The sequence below is a fragment of the Thamnophis sirtalis genome, unplaced genomic scaffold (genome assembly GCF_051295495.1).
Source record: "Thamnophis sirtalis isolate CommonGarterSnake01/CBP01778 unplaced genomic scaffold, rThaSir2_p1.2 scaffold_15, whole genome shotgun sequence".
NCBI lineage: Eukaryota > Metazoa > Chordata > Lepidosauria > Squamata > Natricidae > Thamnophis > Thamnophis sirtalis.
In genome coordinates, this window is record NW_028261395.1 from 43,825,859 (window position 1) to 43,842,364 (window position 16,506).

General features: G+C 43.1%; 1 protein-coding gene across 1 annotated transcript in view; it reads left to right on the forward strand.

The window, feature by feature from the left end:
• The first annotated feature begins 8,256 nt into the window (after positions 1 to 8,256).
• Positions 8,257 to 16,506, forward strand: part of MIB2 (MIB E3 ubiquitin protein ligase 2) — a 30,584-nt gene continuing 22,334 nt past the window's right edge. Inside the window, exons 1-3 of the mRNA XM_087702629.1 lie at positions 8,257 to 8,380; positions 13,731 to 13,827; positions 16,399 to 16,482. The gene's annotated coding sequence lies outside the window, so the exon portion shown is untranslated. The remainder of the gene's footprint in view (positions 8,381 to 13,730; positions 13,828 to 16,398; positions 16,483 to 16,506) is intronic.

Genomic DNA, 16,506 nt, shown 5'->3' on the forward strand with positions numbered 1-16,506 from the left:
GAAGGATGCGGAGCTGGGCGGAGCTGAACTAGGAAGGAAAGGGGAGGTGGCGGTGGGGAAGAAAGGGGCCGGACATTGAAGGGCTAAAAGGGGAGGGGAGGAAACGCGGATGCAAGAAGGGAAAAACTCTGCCCCCCCTCCCCATTTGAGATGCCTTATGTGATCCTGGAGACAGGAGTATGCTTCCTTCAAAGTTCCCACCAGCAGAAGGCAAGGGCTGAGTCCCATGGTCTTCCCAAGCAGAGAGAGAAGGACTTTTGACAGCCAGACTGCTCCCGAGCCTGGGGGAGGAGGGGGGGGGGAGATTCTACTTGGAGTGAGCCCCTGTTGGCCAAGGGGGCTTTCGAGGTACAGATTCACCTTGGCACCCTGCAATTTTCGCTTAATGGTCGGTTGAGCGAGTTGCCTCAGCCTGGACCCCAGCCATTGAAGATTGCAAACCCTTATGGTCTGGTTGGTAGGAATCTAGCGGGGACTCAGTGGCTAAGACGCTGAGCTTGTCGATCAGAAAGATCGGCAGTTCGGCAATTGAATCCCTAGCGCCGCGTAACGGAGTGAGCTCCCGTGACTTGTCCCAGTTTCTGCCAACCTAGCAGTTCGAAAGCACGTAAAAATGCAAGTAGAAAAATAGGAACCACCTTTGGTGGGAAGGGAACAGCGTTCCGTGCTCCTTTGGCGTTGAGTTATGCCGGCCACATGACCACGGAGACGTCTTCGGGCAGCGCTGGCTCTTCGGCTTTGAAACGGATATGAGCACCGCCCCCTAGAGTCGGGAACGACTAGCACAGATGTGCAAGGGGAACCTTTACCTTTAATCTAGCCAAATCTGACAGGCATTTAAGACATGGTTAACCAAACGGTGGCTTAGGTTAATGCCCAACCCCTGAGTTTTTCAACTTTCCGGCTCTGCCCTCCAAGTGGGGAGCAGTTTTGTTTTTTTTAAACAGTTGGATGGAAACCGAGTTTGGCTGTTTGTGGAAAAGTCCATTTTAGACAATATATCAGTTTATTGATTTAGGACACTTCCACGAAACAATCTTTTTTTTTAAAGTTCCCTGGATCTCTTCCTCACGCTGGACCTTAAATAATTTATAGCTCAGGCTGTAAAGGATGACGTTTTGCTTTTAAAGTCTGCTAAATAACTAGAACCTTAAACAGAAACACATCCAAAGGTATTTCATTTGGGCGGCTGTTCTTCTATTTTCTCATAGCAAAAATGCTGTGCTTGGTTTGAGTGTGTGTGAGAACGTGGCTTGCGGGCTCTGAAGAGAGGAACCCATTTCGTAAGACGGTTTGTTTTGTTCTTGTTTTCGGTGAGCGCCACCGTGGTTGGTAACTGACCCTTTGTAGTTGAATGGGCGAGTTCAGCTAAGTACTAGTCTATTTCATCAACCATGCTTAGATAAATCATCGCTTGATGATAAATCGTGATGCCGATCTGCTCCTGTGGGAAAACTAGCTGTAATAGATGGCTTAACCCTTCGTACATTCTCTGGCAGACCTTTGCTAATCATCTGCCACCTTGGAAATCCTGTGAGTTACAGCTTTCCTCCTTTGGCTACCTACGAGCAAAGCTCTGTAGGCCACAAGATGCCCTGTTTTGGATCATAAATAATGTTTTTTTTTTTAAGATGGCCTTCCTACATTCCATAGAATGACAACAATTGGGCCTTCCTTTCCTTCTTTCATTCCTTCCTTTCTCTCCCTTTTTTCTCTTTCCTTCCATTCATCCACCTCATTTACTTACTTCCTCTCTCTTTCTCTCTTTTTCCTCTTCTTCCCCTTCTCTCTCTCTCCCTTCCTTTATCTTTATCTCTTTCTTTCCACCCACCTTCTTCCTTCTTTTCTCTTTTTTCTCTTTCCTTACACTCCCTCCCTCCCCTTTTATCTCTATCTCTTTTCTTCCACCAATCTTCCTTCGTCTCTCTTACTTTTTTCTCTTTCCTTACGTTCTCTTTCCTTTCTTCCTCCCTCCCACCCTTTTTATTACTATCTCTTTCCTTCCACCCATCGTGCTTCCTTCATTTCTTTTTCTCTTTTCTTCCACCAGTTTTCCTTCCTTCATCTCTCTTACTTTTTTTCTTTTTTCTTACGCTCCCTTTCCTTCCTTTCTCCCTCCCTCTCTCCCTCCCTTTTTATTGCTATCTCTTTCCTTCCACCCATCGTGCTTCCTTCATTTCTTTTTCTCTTTTCTTCCACCAATCTTCCTTCCTTCCTTCTCCTCTTTTTCTCTTCCCTTCCATCTTTCTTTCTTTCTTTCTTTCTTTCTTTCTTTCTTTCTTTCTTTCTTTCTTTCTTTCTTTCTTTCTTTCACAAAAATGCCTTTCCAGTGGCAACCGAAGCCCAAGTGACTAAGCTCCCCCCCCCAAAAAAAAAATCAAACCCCAGGCAGGCGTACTCCGAGCCAACTCCGGCTCGCACAAAGGATCGATATTTCAAAATGACAGCAAGATGGTCTGGCCTTGTCATATTTATAGCCAGTTGTTGGCAAGGCCCCTTGAGGCAAGCAGACGGAGGGCTCTTCCACACCATGGTAATTCCAGCCATGCTTGCCAGAAGCCAAACAGCAATTCTGCTTAATGGCCGAGGAAAAGCTAGCTTGGCATTTCTGGCCGTCCTAAGTATAGGGAAGGATTGGTCCCTACTCCATTTGCAGCAAAAGCCCAAAGCATCTCCAAAGCTCTCAGGACAAAAGAGCTTTTTTCTCTGCGAAGTCTTTTTGAAGCGCTGGGGGAAATAATTGCAAATGCCTTGAGCTGCAAAAGCGACTCTCGCTCATTGGAGTCCGGACGAAGTCAAATCGCCTGAGCCATCGTGGGCAGCAACAATGAATATTTTCTGGACTCCGAACGCAGAGAAACCCCGATGCTTCAAACAAGGGAAGCCGATTGAAAAAAAAGAGGCCCAATTATAATAAAGGTGATGGAGCCATTGGAAGGAAGATGGCATGGACAAAATACTTGTTTTCCTGGGGAGCCCTGTTGAGTGATATCGCCTCCTCCTATATTGGGTTCATAAACGGGTCCAGAACCGTCCTCTCTCATTTCTCAGCAGCCTCTCCGTTCTCCACTCTGTTCTCATTGAATTCTTTTAAAACTTTGTGCATTTCTAAGGCTTGGCTGGAAGGCTCAATTATAGCAACCCCTGGAGGAGATAAAGTCAATTTTCACCCATTCATCAGAAAAGCCATAGGAAGTTTGATCACCTGGACAGTTGCCCTTATCTCAAAGCACTTCCTTTCAAAGCTAGGGCTTCTGGATAAGGCTTTTCCCTGAGATGCTGTTTCCCTGCCAGTGTTCTGTTGTGTATATGACATTGGACCTTTTTTTTGTAATTTTTTTTTATTTTTTCATTTTCATAACATATAATCACTTGTATTATTAAATGTTGACATCAATTCATCTTACCATCAACTCCCAAAAAACAATTATTGGCTCTTATGCTCTCCATATACCATATTTGTACCTTATCCATCACTTTCTTCTCCCTCTCTCCTCCCCCTCTCCCTTCTTCCCTCTGTCGCCCTTCTCTTCTCTACTTCCCCTTCCTCTCTCCTTCTCCTCTCTCCCCTTTCCACTCCTTATTTCTCTCCTCCTCTTCCCCCCCCTCCTTGCCCTCTCTCCTATCACTCTCTTCTTCCCTTACCTCTCTCCTTTTCTTCCCACTCTTCATCTCATTTACTTGGTGTATTTCCGCTTCTGAGCAAGCTCCATTTTATGTTGATGGTATTTGTAATTCCTTTTCAATATACATATTTAATTTTAACAGATATCTTCTTCCTTCTTTAAAAAAAATAGAACAAAAAAGTGTACATATGTAGTAATTGTGCTTTTAGACTTCTCCACCTCCTAGCCTAATTTTGGCCGAGATGTACCTGGTTACAATTCCCAGCCCATCATTATCTTTATATAATTATATATCCTTACCTGCCCCCAATTTGTGACTCTGTCTTTAAATCTCAATAGTTTCCCATTGAAGGTGTATTTCATGTTCCCTCTCCATTTTTCCATATCTTGGATTAGATTACCCTTAATTGTCTATAAATGGCAAACCTCGCTGTTCAATGTTCATTACAATTCCCTTAATCTATTATATAGAAGAACAAGCATTAAACATCTCACTTTATTCATCATCTTAAAAGTTCTTTATATAACCATGTTTCATATATTTTAACCCATGCTTGGTTGGGCATTGGACATTGGACCTTGAGGCTGTGTTGCCGAATGGCAGGCAGAAATATTTTGCACGCCGAACCGGCAGTAATGTCAGCAGCAACTCACCCCTGCACCGGAGGGAGTGAGCTCCCGTCACTTGTCCCAGCTTCTGCTGATTTAGCAGTTCGACAACACCTAAAAAAATGCAAGTAGAAAAATAGGAACCACCTTTGGTGGGAAGGGAACAGCTTTCCGTGCGCCTTTGGCATTGAGTCATGCCGGCCACGTCTTTGGACAGCGCTGGCTCTTCGGCTTTGAAACGGAGATGAGCTCTGCTCCCTACAGTCGGGAACGACCAGCACATATGTGCAAGGGGAATCTTTACCTACCTTATTCACACTTATGCACCTCCTCCTTTAACTCAAGTGGTTACAAATTTGCCAGGCCATATTGATGTGTGCACCCTTTCTTTACTGAAGCTCCCCAATTTCTCCCAGATAGTCCTCGATTTACGATCCCAAACATTTCTGTTGCTAAGTAAGATGCTGGTTAAGTGCACATTTTTTTTGGGGGGGGAACCTTAGAGAGGAGCTACTTACTAGTGGACCAGGGACGGGCAAGTATGGCCCCATTGTGACCTTTTGACTTTTTAAAAATTTTTATTTATTTATTTTGGTTTCTGCATGTATGAGAAAACATCATACATGTCAAGCATGTATGAGAAAACAAGTATAAGTTTAAATATAACATATAAATGTATAAGTATAGGCAGGTGTAAGTATATACATAAGAAATGAGTACAAATAAATGGGGACAATCAGACAGGGATGGTAAGCAGGCATGCTGGTGCACTTATGCCCACCTCCTTACAGACCTCTTAGGAATGGGGTGAGGTCCACGGTAGACAGTTTAAGGTTAAAGTTTTGGGGGTTTGAGGATGTAACAATGGAGTCAGATAGAGCATTCCAGGCATTGACCACTCGGTGGCTGAAGTTGTATTTTCTGCAATCGAGTTTGGAGCGGTTTACCTTGAGTTTGTATCTATTGTGTGTTGTGTATTATTGCGGTTGAAACTGAAGTAGTCGTTGACAGGTAGGATGTAGTAGCAGACAATTTTGTGTTCTACGCTTAGGTCAGACCGTAGGCAGCATAGTTCCAGATTGTCCAAGCCCAAAATTTCAAGCCTGATGTTGCAAGCAGAGGAGTGGAGGACTCTTCTTATGAAATACCTCTGGACCCGCTCAATCATATTAATGTCCGTTATACAATGTGGATTCCAGGCAGACGAGCTGTATTCGAGGATTGGTCTGGCAAAGGTTTTGCATGCCCTGGTTAGCAGTGCAATGTTATCAGAGAAGACACTTTGTAAAATTAGGTTAACAACCCTCAATGCCTTTTTGGCAATGCTGCTACAGTGAGCTCTGGGGCGTAGATCGTTTGAGATGAGTAGCCCTTGGTCCTTGACAGAGTGAGGCTCCGGAATTCTGGGAGTTGAAGTCCACAGAGTGTAAAGGGGCCATACTTGCCCACTCCTGAAGCCGACAAATGGGATGCATTTTACTGAGCCGTGGTGGTGCGGTGGTTAGACTGCAGTATTGCAGGCTGACTTCTGCGCACTGCCCCAAGTTCGATGATCCTCGATGGCTCAAGGTTGACTCAGTGTGCCATCCCCCCAAGGTCTGCAAAATGAGGACCCATATTGTTGGGGACTCTGTAAACTGCTCAGAGAGTGCTGTAAAACATTATGGGGTGGTATATAAATCTTAAGCGGAGTGATGTGGAGGCCTAGAGGCACAATCAGGAGGCTGTGAGTTCGATCCTAGGTAGAGGCAGGTATTTCTCTCTCTGGGCACAATGAGAATTTATCTGCTGAATAAAAAAAATCCGCACTGGCGACAGGGACGGCTTCCAGCCAGTCAACACTCTGCTCCATTCAGTTGGCCAGACTCAAGGGATTATGGGGTCATTAAAAGATGATGATGACAGATCTTCTTTACAGATCGAGCAGATTATGCCAAGCTTCGTAAAATGTCTTCCAATGTGCACTTTTTAGAGGCAAATTTAGCCTTATAGGCTACAGTGTCAAGACAAACCAGGTAGTTTAACTCCACCTGCATTCCTTATGCTGAATGTTAATAGAAACCATCTCTTCCCTTTCTCTCCTTTATTCCTTTAAAAACAAAATTCAACCAGGATTAGACTAGAAATGGCAATTAGTAGCCATTAGAGGAAGGACAAGCAAGGACAATGAGAAGGAACATATCATCATTTCAGTGGCTAGCATTGCTCAAGATCCGTGGTCCTCTTAGCTCAGATCCCCAGTGTTCATCCAGATCGATCTCTTTGGATGTATACAGGATCAGATTTCTGACCTAAGGACGGCAGCGTATTTTAGAAGAAAAGGTGTCTCTGTGCTTGGGAGTCGCTTTTTCGCGAAACGTTTTCATTCCCCCTCCTTCCAATCTGTAACTTTTTCAGCATCGTGGATCAATTGGCTGGAGGAGCAGCTGCAGGCCTAACCAAGCACCCATACATTTATATCCCCCTGACATTGGCCCAACTTTAGCCTGAGTTTATGGGAGGCCTCTGCAAACATTGGTTCAGTAAATGACCTACTTTCCATGACTTTAAACATTGCAGATTGGGTGCCAGATTTGGAATCATAGCTTTTAAGAAGTTCCGGCATCAGAATATTCTCATTCCTCTTTCCTTTTTCCCTTCTTTTCTCTGTCCTGTCTCTGTCGCTTCCCCTTTTTCCTCTCCTCTGACTTTCCACCACTTTCTCTCGCTTACACATATGCACCAAGACCTTGTGTGTCCAATCACATTTGGCCAATAAAGAATTCTATTCTATTCTATTCTATTCTATTCTATTCTATTCTTCTATTTTCTATTCTATTCTGTTCTTTTATTCCCTGTTCTATTCATTCCAATATTCTGTTCTATTCTTTATTCTACTATTCTATTTTCTATTCTATTATTTTATTCCCTATTCTATTCATCCCAATATTCTATTTTCTATTCTATTTTCTATTCTATTCTATTTTCTATTCTATTCTTATTCTTTTATTCCATATTCTATTCATTCCAATATTTTATTCTATTCTATTCTTCCCTATTCTATTCTATTTTCTATTCTGTTCTATTTTATTCTATTCTTTTATCCCATATTCTATTCATTCCAATATTCTATTCTATTCTTTATTCTTCTCTATTTTCTATTCTATTCTTATTCTTTTATTCCATTCTATTCATTCCAATATTTTATTCTATTCTTCCCTATTCTATTCTATTTTCTATTCTATTTTCTATTCTAAAATTTCTATTCCGCTCTGTTCTATTCTATTCTTTTATTCCCTATTCTATTCATTCCAGTATTCTATTCTATATTCTTCTCTACTCTATTTTCTATTCTATTCTATTCTGTTCTATTATTTTATTCCCTATTCTATTCATCCCAATATTTATTCTATTTTCTATTCTATTCTTATTCTTTTATTCCATATTCTATTCATTCCAATATTTTATTCTATTCTATCCTTCCCTATTCTATTCTATTTTCTATTCTATTTTCTGTTCTATTCTATTCTTTTATTCCCTATTCTATTCATTCCAATATTCTATTCGTTATTCTTCTCTACTCTATTTTCTATTGTATTCTGTTCTATTATTTTATTTTCTATTCTATTCATCCCAACATCTATTCTATTTTCTATTCTATTCTATTTTCTATTCTACTCTATTTTCTATTCTATTCTATTTTCTATTCTATTCTATTCTATTCTACAATTAAAAAACAAAGTCGCTCCGCAAAACGGGCAGCTCCTGCTAAAACAAAGATCCCCGCCAGAGGGCGCCCTTTGTTCGACTTTCCTCCCAATCCTTCCAAATATCGGAGACAAAAGCAGAGTCACTGGCGTGGGAAACCTCCCCGGCCGGGGGTGGTGGGAAAGGAAACCTGGCCGCGGAGCATGCTGGGAAGTGGAGTTTTCGCTCCGGGCCTCATCAAAGCTGGCCCGGCAAGCAGCGGGTCGGAACTACCGTTCCCAGAAGGCGCTGCGCCCTTTTTGGCAGGCTGGCCATTGGAAAAGCCAAAGGGGCGAAGAAGCACGCACGAAACGAGAGGCGGGCGGGGTGGGGGGGAAGCTCTTCAGGACGGCTTGCTTTGCGCCCGGGAGAAAAAGGGGGAAGAGGAAGCCCGAAGGCCTGACGGAAGAGAAAAAGCGGTGAGCGCAAACCAGGGCGTGGAGAGGGCTAGAAGCTTGGCTTTTTGTTTTGGCCGCAAACTTTGCTGTAAGTTTCCCATTGCAGCGCAAAGGCGGGGGAGGGGAGGCAAAGGGGGCCAGCTGATTCCCAGCGGCGCAATCCGGGGGCTCCCTTCCCTCTCCCCCCCCTCTGACCCAGGGGTCTTCTTATCGCAGCTGCAGGGCCGCTTAGATTAAGTTAGCGACCCCCTGGGGGCCGAGAAAGCCCCCCGTGCCTCCCCCTTGGCCGGCTGGGTGTCTCCCGCGTCCCCTTCGCTTGCTGCTGCGTGTTTGCTATGATGGGGATGATGAGGATCGTAAGATGGTCATGATGATGATGAGTCCAAGGAGCTGCGGATTGACATGGCTTGGAAGAGGAGAAAGGAGGGGGGTCCCGTGCTATCTTGGATGGACAGATCTCCCCCCCCCCTCACCGCCCCCCCCATCTGCTCGGGTTGAAGTTGCTTCCGAACCCAAATTGACCATCCTTGTCTTGCCTTCCCCCCCCCCCTTCCCCTTGTTACCACCTGGGGGGCTGGTTCGGTCCATGGGGAGAAAAAGAGAGGTGGGGGGGCCAAGATTGGGCCCCTCTTTTTCCAAGGCCTGGCATCCTCTTTTGGGAGGTGGAAAGCTGCACATCTCTCTCTCTCTCTCTCTCTCTCTCTCACACACACACACACACACACACACACACACTGTCCCTTTCTCCCTCTGTTTCCCACAAAGTTTCTTTTTTTAATTTTTTTTATTCTCTTCCGTATATATTCACATAGTTATTGCTCTTCTTTACATTTGTCATTCTTATGTTCCATATAAAGGGTTATAATATCCATTTTGGGTTGCTTTGTTTACCATCCCATTTGCCTATTTTAACACCACCTTATTTTCCCTTTCTTTTCTCCTTCCTTCCTTCCCTTCCTTCCTTCCTTCCTTCCTTCCTCCTCTCCTTTCCCTTCCTTCTTCCCTTACCTCTCCCTTACTCCCCTCTTCCTCTTCCTACCCTCTCTCCTTCTCTTTCCCTCCCTTCCACCCTTCCTCTCCTTTCCTCTTCCTTCCTTCCCTCCTCTTCCTCTCATCTCTCTCTTCCTTCCTTTCTCTGTTGTTGTGGTTGTCTCTTTTCAGCTCTCAGTTTATCTTTTCTTGGGATGGTCTTCCCGCGAACCCAATTATGGTTTGATATCATTTCTTATTCCCTTTCCTCTCACAAAGTTTCAAGGTTTGAATATTGATCCCTCTGGGCCATTGTCAGAGATGCTTTCGCTGAGATCCTGCTGAAATGTCTCTCCTTCTGGGGTATCAGAGATAGTGCTTTAAAAAAAAAAAGCCTGGAAACCTGTTGATCCTGCCTGAATCATGTCTTTGCTTATTTTATTTTTTGGGGAAGGGGGAGTATGGAGACAATCTTTGTTTTTCCACCCTTTTTCTATGGAAGGGTGATTACTGGAAAACCCTAGTGCTGAAACTCACATTGCAGGGCTGAAGAATATAGATTTCTTAAGAATGAGCGTTCAGTTTATGGCACGTATTGCTTTGTCGAGTCTCTTGCAAAATTCCTTGACTTTGTTACTTAAAAAAAAAACACCATTAGGTGAAGAGGTGGACTCTTAAAATCTCTCTGCCTTTTTCCAGCTTTAACTTTTCAGTACTGTGATATCTTATGATTCTGGTGTATAGGTAAAGGTTCCCCTTGCATATATGTGCTAGTCGTTCCCGACTCTAGGGGGTGGTGCACATCTCTGTTTCAAAGCCGAAGAGCCACTGCTGTCCGAAGACGTCTCTGTGGTCACGTGGCCGGCATGACTCAACGCCAAAGGCGCACGGAACGCTGTTCCCTTCCCACCAAAGGTGGTTCCTATTTTTCTACTTGCATTTTTTACGTGCTTTCAAACTGCTAGGTTGGCAGAAGCTGGGGCAAGTCACGGGAGCTCACTCCGTTACGCGGCGTTGGGGATTCAAACCACCAACCTTCTGATCAACAAGCTCAGCATCTTAGCCACCGAGCCACCGCATCCCTATCTGGTGTATAAAACTCAATAAATACATATCAATGATAAGGGTAAGGTCTCCTTCAAGTCCAGTTCAACTTCTGGTGAGATGAATACATTGATGCGGTTTTGGTGGCAACCCGAAAAATCTTGTAAAGGGGCAGTTCTGCTTCATTGCTTTAGGAAATGCCAATCTTGTGGCAGGGAGTTCCGCCTCCCAAAGTTATTTATTTTGTAGGAATTACAGTCAAACGCAAAATCTCAGCTGCCACCACTCTGATTAAAACCGAACACAGCAAGTTAAATGAATGAAAACTACATTCAGTAATAAAGACTTTTTAGTCACATCTCCTGCCCTGTTATTGTCATCCCTGCCCTTTTTGGTTCTGTCTGCAATTTGGGTCGTACGTCGTCTTACCTCTGTGGAGGTTTTTAACCATGATGTAACTTCCCTGAGATTGAGGCAGGATAAAAAAAAATCAAATCAATAATTAATGCCATATACAAGATCTGGATAATTCCCTCATTGGCGTATTGACAGGGTTGCGTTAGCCTATCGCAGATGGCAGCACAAAATTGACCTCGGCCAACCTCCAGAAACCGAATGGGATCATGCCAGAGAATCGGACAAAGGCTGTCAAGTCAACAACTATTTGGGAAAATCCCCGCTCTTGATACATACAGGATGAAGGACAATGGTTGGGTTTTTTGCAACTAATGGTGAATTTCCTCGGTTTCTTCGTGCTCCTCATGCCTTGACCTGTTTCCAACTCCCAAGACAGGAGAGACGCAACCTAGAACTAAAGAGAAAATGCCATCATAATAAGAGCCAAGGTGGCGCAGTGGTTAAATGCAGCACTGCAGGCTACTGCTAGATCAGCAGGTCAGCGGTTCAAATCCCACCGGCTCAGGGTTGACTCAGCCTTCCATCCTTCCGAGGTGGGTAAAATGAGGACCCAGATTGTTGGGGGCAATATGCTGACTCTCTGTAAACCTCTTAGAGAGGCCTGAAAGGCCTATGAAGCGGTATATAAGTCTACTGCTATATTGTTCAGTGTGGTGCCCTCCATTTTTTTGTCATTTTTTTTTTAAATTATGCATTTTCCTTTATTCTACATCACGTTTCCAGTTTTGCAACAACAGTGTACTGGCTGTATCAAATCCTTTTTAAATATACTTGGTATTATACACCCTGATCATAACCATTATTCTCATGGACATTCAGCGTAATCTCTTTGAAATACATGATATTGTACGTCATAGTTCTATCTCTTTAATAGTTGTACAATAACGCTCTATGTATTTAACATTCTAATCCATAGTTACATACAGTCTGATATTAAGCTTGTTCCTAGTTTGTATATATGTATGTATGTATGTATGTGTTTGTATGTATTTATTTCTAGTTTGTTGGTTTTCTTTCGTTATTTTCTAATATCATCTTTATTGCCACTTTTTACAGTCACATAATACACACTGATTTTAAAAAAACTGGTGGGAATATGAAGGCTGTTCTGCACCCATTTTTTCTTCCTGCCTCTTCCCTTGGGGGTTGTTCCCAATCCTGAGCATCATATGTATAAAATATGTATACACTGCAATCTCTATCACCATAATTGTTATTGCTGGTAATTTTAAGATTTTCTGTTGAGTGTAATTCCTTGTTTTTAGGCTGCAAGAAACAGATTTTGGACCAAAATGCTTGTGTTTTTTTTCTGGCGTAAAAGCTAATTGGCTTTCTAATAATTTATCTTAATAATAATTTATTTAGCTTGTCGATCAGAAAGGTTGGCGGTTCGAATCCCTAGCGCTGCGTAACGGAGTGAGCTCCCGTTATTTGTCCCAGCTTCTTCCAACCTAGGAGTTTGAAAGCACTTAAAAATGCAAGTAGAAAAATAGGAACCACCTTTGGTGGGAAGGGAAGCGTTTGATGCGCCTTCGGGAGTTGAGTCCTGCTGGCCACATGACCACGGAGACGTCTTCGGACAGCAGTGGCTCTTCAGGTTTGAAACAGAGATGCGCACCACCCCCTAGAGTCGGGAACAACTAGTGCATATGTGCGAGGGGAACCTTTACCTTTTACTTTATCATTGTATCAATGGGCTTGAAATTGTAAAGCGATGTAGGAAAAAGTTACAGATATTGTGGTATCTGTCAAGGGCTCAGCCTCAACAAGTGAGCAGAAAAGAGCGGATGCTTCCCAGGTTTCTTCTTAAATTTTGACGAGCTTTCTAAAATCGCCTCTCGTGAACTCCACTGGTAGAAAGAGAGAGATTAAAAATATGTGACAGAGAAGGAGCAGAGTTGTTGTTGTTATTCCACCTAAAAGTAAAAACCACAAGAGATTTGATTTGATTGCTTGCAACGTTGTCAGCTTAAATTGCAGCCTCGGTAGCTGATGTGTGAGCTAGTTTTATCTCAGCAAATCTCTTTTTTTTTTTTTTTGCTCGAAACAAATTGTGGGAGCTAAAGATGACTGATCTTCCCGAAGGAATGCTTCGTCCTCTGATAGGGAACAGCAAAGTTTAAAAAAAACAACCTTGGGCTTTTAACGCCATGGCCTTAATCCCCCAACCTCTGGATTTCCTTGTGGTCTCCCGTCCAAAAACTAGCCCTCAAGTTTCCCAACCAAGGTGGGAAGATGCAGAGAAAACGCCTGCAAAATCTCTTTATTTTTGCCGAATGTGTCAACCTGGTTACGATCGCCCCCCTGCATTGTGGAAACTGCTCGCCATTCTTGTGCTGTGGGGCTGGGCTTGTTTCGAACTGCTTTACATGCCAGCATAGAGGCAACAACGTTGCATGAAAATGCTAAGATGATCAGCCATCAATAATTGAAAAAAGCAGAGAAACTCCAGGCTCAGATACAGACGCAGAGCTAAGTTGCTGAATAGATGCATCCAGCCGTAAATAAAAACACACACGACTTTGCAAACTCAATCTAACCTGCTGCAAAAGCTCCCACTTTCTATTTGTTGCTGCCCAGAGAACTTTGTGTTATATCAAATCCATGGTTTAGTTTTTCAGTCATATTAATTTTTGCATAAGACACATTAGGGCTTATTTTCTGGTTAGGGCTTATTTTTGGGAAAATATGGTACTAAATGCATCCATCTGGCTGACAATCTGGGGCTTATTTTGGAGCTTATATTACAAGCATCCTGGAAAACCATGCTAGGTTTTATTTTCCAGTTAGGTTTTATTTTCAAGGTATCCATCCATCCATCCATCCATCTTTAAAGAAGCGCCATGCCTCCTGTTTTGGAATGCAGGTCCTTTCCAAAAGATTGCTTCTTTCCTAAGCCCAAGGGTGTCCCTTCTGAACCTCTCTTTCCCCCATCTTTTAGGGTGATGTAAACTGAAGTTTTAACCGAAATCTGCAACAGGCTGTGTCATCTGTGGAAGCCTTAAAACAGCAAAAGATTGCAAGCTCTATCTTAAGAGGTAAGTTCTGGGTGATGATGTCTTAATTGTGTTAGATTGTGTTAAATGTGTGGGTGGAAGGAAGAAAACCAGATGGTTTCTCCCCCCTCAACTTTCTAGAGAATTATGTTTCTAGTCCTTATTGTTGTCTGGATATGCTTAGAAGCCTCTGGGTAATGTTTAGCATGTTGAAAATGTAAAGAACAACTGAAGACATTTTCCAGGAAGAAAAGCACGTTTCCCCCCCCCCCCCCAACTTTCTAAAAAATCATGTTTCTAGTCCTTATTGTTGTGAGGATATGCTTAGAAGCCTCTGGTTAATGTTTAGCATGTTGAAAATGTAAAGAACAGCTGAATATATTTTCCAGGAAGAAAAGCACATGGTTTTTTTTAATCAACTTTCTAAACAATCATGTTTTTAGTCATTATCGTTTTCAGTGCCGTTATAACTTCTAATGGTCACTAAACAAACTTGTTATAAATCGAGGACTACCTGTAATGCTCTTGTTCTTTTCTTTCTTTCTTTTTTACATTATATATTTGAATTGGCCTTGAGTAGAGATCTGGTCTTATTATTTTTGGGGTGTAAGGAGCATGGCTGCTGCTGTGTTGCAATATTTTCGGGAAGATCTTATTTTCAGGGAAACGGTATGTAGAATATGGGAAATGATGTTCTCAGATTAAATAGATGGTTTGCTGGATCACCTGTTTGAAAGAGAACGGTGTGATCATGGGATAGCAAGACGTCAAACACACACAAATAGGAACTTCATGTATTTGAGAAAACGTACTGTACCCTGAAGCTGTACAGAATAGTAAAGGGGGGAAAAACCCAGTGGATTTGCTTCCTGGAAATACCGTCCAATTTGTAACGCAGCCTGTATCCTGTATACCGAATTGGTTCTCTTTTTGGTCCTTTTTTCTTTCACCTCCTTTTCACTTCCGGAACAGATAAATAACAGCGAGGGAATCTGGAGCTTGCTTCGTTTCAGTTCTGTGCTATTTTTAATTACAGCTCTGAAAATTGGTTTTTTTTTCCTGCACCGCAAACTGATCATGTATTTCCATATCTCCCTGCCTCCCCCTTTACAAAAATTTGTCCCATTCCAGCTGTTTTATTTCTGGCTTTGTACGATAAGGGAGAACAAGATTAAGCTCTTGCGGGTTTGAAATGTTTCATTCCTGCCAGTTTTAATCCCTCTTTAAGGGTTGGGTTTTTAATGGTTTTCTCGGTTTAAAAAGCTTCCACTTGATATTTTGAAGCAGACGGGAATCTGGAAAGCAGATGTGCGCCCTAGGTTTTTTATCGCCAGTATATGAGTATAGGTAGCAGTATAAATGCGACACACAAAGAAATTTTTCTGTAAAAAATGTGGCTTTCTAAGAATTAATTTTCTGTTCCCCCTCCTTCTTTTTCTGGGAAGAAAGGAAGTTTATGTTTCCCACAGTTTGCCTAAAAACCCTCCAGGGGAGTTTGTCTCAGTTTGTCTCAAACTTTGATTAAAGCCAGTTGGAGATCATGCCTCATTGCAATTGCAAGCACAGGCAAGGAACAAGTGTGAAAAGGAAGGGCCAGCCATTCAGTACAGCCGGAGAAGTGTCTGAGCTGCGATTTCCTTTCCTCTCTAGAAATCCTAACATGCCTGAACTGGAACCCAGAATCGGAAAGGCTCTTAGAGGTCAGCTAGTCCAACCCCCTTGCTGAGTGTAGAATCCAGTGTATTGTGAGTTATTTAAGATGGGCAGGCATAGAAATATTTCTATGTATGTATGTATGTATGTATGTATAAATGGCTCTATGTGTGCGTGCGCATGCGTGTATGTGTTCCAGCATAACTCTGGAACGCCTTGAGCAATCTCAACCAAACTTGGTACACAGATGACTTACTCTCTGGAGACAAATAATGTGTGGGTAAGACACCCCTAAGGCTCCTCGGGGTGTGTGCTTTGTTAAGATACAGCTTGTTGTGCTTTCAAACGGCTTCTACCATACTGCCTCAAAATGGCTTCTCCTGTACAGCACTGTGGCGTTGCTAGGGTAACGGCTTCACAGTACTCCACAAGGGGGCTCCCTCTGGTAAGGGGGAAAATCCAACATTAGAAATTACGTTTGGTCCGGACATTTTCAGCAAAATCTGGCAGCTCTGCGCAGGCGCACACTGGGAACAGGCTCCAGCTGTTCCTCTGCCTCACTGTTCTCTAGCTCTGTAAGCAACTGATCACCACCAGACAGCCTTGGCCCGCTCTCTGCCTCCGATGCAGAGCCCTCGTCCGAGCCTCCCCCAGCCTCCAGGACTGGCCCATGCTCCTCCCCAACCTTCTCACTGTCAGACTCTCCTGCCGGCACAATATGCTGCTCTCCACAGTTTTACTTTGATGTTGGGGTATTGTTGACATACAATGCCAACAACATATAATCGACATGCAGTGTATCTCATTACTTCTGATTGGGGGTTTACCTTAACACACTGAGCAGAGGAGCCTGGCAATCTGCAGAAAATTAATCCTGCTTGGCTAAACTGCTGGGGTTTTTATTTCACCTAATAAAACCCAGATATTTTGTTTATCAAATGCTTTTTTTTTTTTTTTTAGTGCCACGGTAGAAAAACACCTGCGCCTCTTGATTTTCAGACCAAGCGCCAAAGCCAGAAGCCAAATCCTGCTTTAAGGAAAATTGTAAGATATTCTTGGAGGGTTTTG